This window comes from Monodelphis domestica, chromosome 1 (genome assembly GCF_027887165.1).
Source record: "Monodelphis domestica isolate mMonDom1 chromosome 1, mMonDom1.pri, whole genome shotgun sequence".
NCBI classification, from domain to species: Eukaryota; Metazoa; Chordata; class Mammalia; order Didelphimorphia; family Didelphidae; genus Monodelphis; species Monodelphis domestica.
This window is the reverse complement of record NC_077227.1, coordinates 169,626,096-169,632,095: the sequence shown is the minus strand read 5'-3', so window position 1 is coordinate 169,632,095 and position 6,000 is coordinate 169,626,096.

The window sequence follows — 6,000 nt, the reverse complement described above, 5'->3', positions numbered from 1 at the left end:
TCCAGAGTCATACAGCTCGGAAGCATCTGAGGTCTGAGTTGAACCTAGGAGCTTCTACCTTCAGGGTGGAGTTCTCTCTATCCACTGAACCATCCTGGCTTCCCCTACCCCAATATATTTAGATTGATCTCTTAGAAATAACTAGAGAGGGAAGGAATAAGGGTCCCACTAATGATGAACAGGCTTAGGGATCAGAGGGCATGGGAGAACATGGAATAAAATATTATGATAGGCTAAAGGAATTTTAGGATTTGTGAAAATAGAAATAGTACACTTGTGGGAAATGGCAAGATCAAGGGAGGGAGGAGGAGAGAAACAGAGGGACAGAGAGGGGGGAGAGGGAAAGAGGAGGTAAAGGAGGAGGAGAAGGAGGAGGAGGAGGAGGAGGAGAGAGAGAGAGAGAGAGAGAGAGAGAGAGAGAGAGAGAGAGAGAGAGAGAGAGAGAGAACAAACCTTTGCAATCTCTAACCTTTCTTGTCTCCCTTGCTTGATCTTTAATCCAAGTCATGCCTTTTAACTTTGTGTGTCCCCCAAGGCTCTATCCTGGCCATTTACTCTAATTGGCAAATGCAGTGGTCTTTTCTCATCCCTCATTCTTCTTGACCAGTCTAAAACATTTGACAATGAAAATCCTGTTTTCCTGGATTCTCTCTTCTCTATAGCTTTTCCAGACAGTGCTCTCTCTTGGTTCTCCTTCTCTCTTTATGACCACTCCTTTATAGTCTCCTCTGTTGTGTTTTCTTCTGGGTTACCCTGTTTAACTGTGAATGTCTTCCTGGACTCTTTCCTCTTTTCCCTCTATTTCACTTAGAAATCTCATCAGCATCCATGGGTTCTGTTATAATCTCTATACAGATGATTCCCAGATAGGTCCAGTCCTAGTCTCTCTCCTGAGGTATGAACATGCATCTCAATTTTTTTTTTTTTTGGCTATTGCAAACTGGATGCCCAATAGGACTCTCAGATACACCATGTCCAAAACAGAAGAACTCTATCTTCTCCCCAAAAAAGAAACCTTCTCCCTTCCTCTAAACTTCCATATTACTGTTGAGGGTTTTTCCACCCTCACTACCACCTAATCTCCCAGGCTTGCAATCTTAGTGTTATCTCTGACTTCTCATTTTTATTCATCCCACAAATCCAATTCCATAGACAAATCTTGTACTTTCTATCTTCAAAACAGTTTTCTTACATATCCTCTTCTCTCCACTCAAATCAACAAGCATCTATTAAAGTGCTCGTTATGTGCCAGGCACTGTGTTAAGCTCTGAGCATCCAAAAAAGGATGGGAATAATGCCTGCTCACATTCTAATGAAAGAGACTGTATGCAAACAATTATGAATAGCACAGAAGGTAGTTAAAAGGGCAAACTGGAAGGAAAGGCATTTGCATTGAAGTGTTTCCGGTAAGCCTTCTATAAAAGGTAGGATTTGAACTGAGTTTTGAAAAAAAAAAAGCCAAGGGAACAGGGAGGAAGAGGTGAGAATGGAGGGGGCATTCCATGCCTAAGGGATAGTCAGTAAAAATACATGAAGTCTGGGTAGCTAGATGGTTTAGTGGATAGAGAGCCAGGTCTGGACATGGAAGGGTCAAATCTGACCTCAGTCACTTCCCAGCGGTGTGACCCTGGGCCAGTCACTTGACCCCCATTGCCTAGCCCTTACCACTCTTCTGCCTTGGAACCAATATACAGTATTGATTCTAAGACAGAAGGTAAGGGTTGAAAAAAAATGGTACCACTGATTCATTTATATAGTCACCACCTACTTTAGGCTGCCATCACCTTTCTTCTTGACTAAGCCCATTCGCCTTCTAAAGCGGTCTTTCGGAATTACTTCTCCACTCCAAATACATCCTCCATTTGACTGGCAAATTTTTTCTGGAGTCAGTCTGACCAAATCCTTCTTCCCACCTATTAAATTCCAGATTCTCTATTACATTCAGAATCAAATAGAAAGCTCGGTTTGCCATTTAAAACTCTTCATAATTTAATTCTTTCTCCCTTTCTTATCATCATACACTTGATTTCCTTCCACATAGCTTACATTCCAGCTCTCCCAGCATGCTTGCTGTTCCTTGCACATGGCAATTCAGCTCCTGGTTTTGCTTTTATCATTATCACTTTTATTAGTTGTTTGGAATATCCTCTTTCCCCAGGTCCACCTCTTAACTTCCCTAACTTTCTTAAAGAATCAACTCAAATCTCCTTCTGCAGGAGTCATTTCCCATTCCTAGCTGCTTGTGCCTTCCTTACTTCCATCTTCCATCTACTCTACACATATCTTGAATATCTCTAATTATTTGTATGTTGTCTGCCCCATTCAAATGTGAGCCCCTTTAGGAGAGGGACTGTTTTTGTCTTTCTCTGTAAGTCCAACACTTAATATAGTACCTGACACAGAAATATTTAATAATAATAAATTTAATAATAACAATTACAAATAATAACAAAAATGTTGACTGACTAGATGACTAAAATGTAAATTAAAAATATCTTTGAAATTTAACTAGTAACAATTTGTGGAGTGTATGCCATTTGGGGGGTAGGATGCTCACCTTTCAATTAGTACAGACAACAAATTCACTGAAATATATTTGGTTAGAGTAGTCTGATTTGCATATAAAGATTCACGTGACTTAAAAATGCATGTTCTTTTTTTGCCCAAGTAAATAGCACAAAGATGCTACTTAGTGCTTTGGAACTAAATGGGCAATTTCACAAAAAGTGAGACTTCACATTAACAGTTCTTCTAAATGTCAAATTCTGGGGGCAGCTGGGTAGCTCAGTGGATTGAGAGTTAGGCCCAGAGATGAGAGGTCCTGGGTTCAAATCTGATCTCAGATACTTCCCAGCTGTGTGACCCTGGGCAAGTCACTTAACCCACATCACCTACCCCTTACAACTCTTCTGCCTTGGAACCAATACACAGTATTGATTCTAAGATGGAAGGTAAGGGTTTTAAAAAAAAAGTCAAATTGTCTTTAAAGTCAATCAAAATTCAGAAAGCTCAAGAACTATAGACTCGCATCCAAACAAGATCAAACTGTCCCATTTTTTTCTTTGGCCCAGAAAATTTCAGGCTTCTGTCTCTAATAGAAAATTACTTAATCAATGGAAATTAAAAGCTTCTCCAAATCTTTCGATACTCTTAAAAGAAGGCTTATAAGAGACAAGTGTGTTGGTGTCAGGCATGTCATGTTCAAACATTCAAGTTTTAGTGAAAAGAATTCATTTCCTTTTCAATCACGTGATACAACTAGAGCATTTGCAGAGTGAATGCTAGTTTCTTTAGTGAATGTGGAATTAAACCTGACAAAATTGAAAAGCAAACACATTATACTGTAATTATCCATGTGGTTGTCATTTAAAGCCTTGGCTTCTTTGAAATAACCATTAGAATAGTAAATAAACCTCCACAAAACCAGTGCACTATTTTATGTGTGTGGATGCATTCTCTTTATTGTAGCTGGTGGGCACAAACAATTGGATGGAACTCCTGGAGGATGACACATTTCACAGTTAAATGTCTCCCACTCTTTGTTTCATCTGGTGTGTAGGAAAACCATTAGCGGCTTAATGTGGCCAGTGTAGGTCAATAAAAAACTATGAATACAAAATTTAAAACTTAGTGTTTTAGACTCCAGGATAGAATCCAACACAATTTAATGCCACAATCATGTGCTAATCCTATAGTTTCTATTTTTTAAAGCCAAAATCAGTATTCTTAATAGTGTCATAATACAGTATAATTTTCTTAAAAATGGATTGAGAAGATCCAATATGGCATGCATTAGTGGGTCCAGGGTTTGATTTAGAGTCAGGAAGTGCTAGGTTCAAATTTTTTCCTTAAAACTTATTACTTGCGTGCTGCAGGCAAGTTTTTGATGTCTTTCAGCCTCGATTTTCTTTATTTGTAAAATAAGGCTATAATTTATTTGTAAAATTTCTTTTTTTTTATAAAATAAGGTTGAAATAACTATGAAAATTAAGGGAGTTAATGTATATGAAAATGATACATGGACTTATAAAGGAAACAAAGGGTATAATAAGGTGTGATAGATGGGAAACCAACCTAAAAATCAGGAAGACCTGATGGGTTCATATCTTACCTCTGACAAAAACTGGTTATCTAAGTCACTTAACCTCTAGATCTCTAGGCAATTGCTAATTTCAGAGAAAGAAATACAGGGTACAGGGAGTTTCCTCTCCCAGGGCATTTCCTATACCAATCATGTCATTGGTCTAGTCCCTATCCCCATCAATACAAGAAATATTATTAAGCTACCTCTTCAGTCTACTTTTAAAAATACATTCATACATATTATAGTAAAACTAACTCAGTTTATTTTTTCTTTAAGGTCCCTTTTATTTTTAATTTTATTATCTATTATCTATTTTATATAATTATTATTTATTTTTATTATAAATTATAATTTTTCTTTAAGGTCCCTTTTTGGGGAAGAAACAGAAATAATTGGATTTATATATCAAAATACATGGACTTGAATTCTTAATTCTTCCACTTACTACTCATGTGGCCTTGGGAAAGTCACCTGTCCTCATTAGGCTTTGGTTTCTTCATCTGTAAAAATAAGGTTTGTTGTGGCTCAGCTGTTTCAGTCTCGTGTGACCCTTCATGACTTCATTTTGGGGTTTTCTTGGCAAAGATACTAGAGTGATTTGCCAATTCTTTCTCCAACTCATTTTATGAGAAACTGAAGCAAACAAAATTAAATGACTCACCCAGGGTCACACAGCTAGTAAATGTCTGAAGCCAGTTTTGAACTCAGGGAGATGAGTCTTCCTCACTCCACTGGGACACCTAGCTGTCCCTAAAATTAATTAAGGAGATGGGACTAAATCAACTCTGAAGTAACTCCCAATTTAAAATCTATAATCTTATTCTTAATCTAAGTCAAAGCAAGGATAATAAAGTAAGTTACTTTTAGAGATGCAAGCAGAACAGAAAATAAAGGGAAAAATTTCCTATGCCAGGGCTACATGAATCTAAGCTCGGGTGAATGTACTTAGTTGATGTGGGGCAAGAAGGTGGCAGTCAAATCCTCCCTAGCTATGGGACCCTGGGCAAGTCACTTACCCCCATTTGCTTCACCCTTGCCTTTCTGTCTTAGATTGCTAATAAGATAGAAAGTAAGGGTTTAAAAAAATAAATAAAATAAACTGACAGGTCAGCATTCTTTTTCAGGAAAAGAATCTTTTAAGAAGTCAATTCAGAAGGCTCTCAGAGTGCTCCATCAAAGGAGAAGGGAGTGCAGAAGAATTATTCCAAAAATAGAAAATATAATTATTCTTATCAGTCAAGAGATTTTATTCCTTTCCATTAATTTTTATCATTTCAGTAATAGAATTTGTAGAATGCTTGAAGGTTGGCTGAGGCTCCCCGAACCCGCGAGAAGCCTCAAGGTAGGAAGATAGAAAAAGGATAGAAGTTTTGGATACCCCAAGGAGTGTGGTGGAGCCAAGTTATAGATATGAGGTGGCAGAAATGAGTCAGGAACCAGGCCTTATTGATTATAATAGGGCCACAGCAAAACCCCGATCTTAGGATGTCGCAGCGGCATGATCCATCCTGAGATCCATGATTAATACCACACGGGTCAGAGACATGATAGAGGAAAGAGAGTGCCTGGCCAAAAGCCAGGTCCCAGGTGGGAGAGGTAGATAAGGAAAGGAATTAAAGATGGAGCTTGGCCAGAGGCCAAGTTCCAGCAAGGACAGACATCAGTGGGAGCTAAGATCCAAGAGAGGAAGAAAGAGGGCGGAGCTTGCTGTGGCCCTGTATTTAATCTCTTTGATATGCAAATATACACAATACATAGGGATGATTATCATTGGTTAACGGCAAGGTATAGGTGTGGTTTCTCTTAGCCAGGTGAACACAAAGAAACCTGTTTTCCCGCCTAACCTGGGGGAAGCTGGGGTCAAGGGTCAGAGGCTTTCCCAGCCATGTGCAAGACTGAGCATGCTCTCTTCTAAG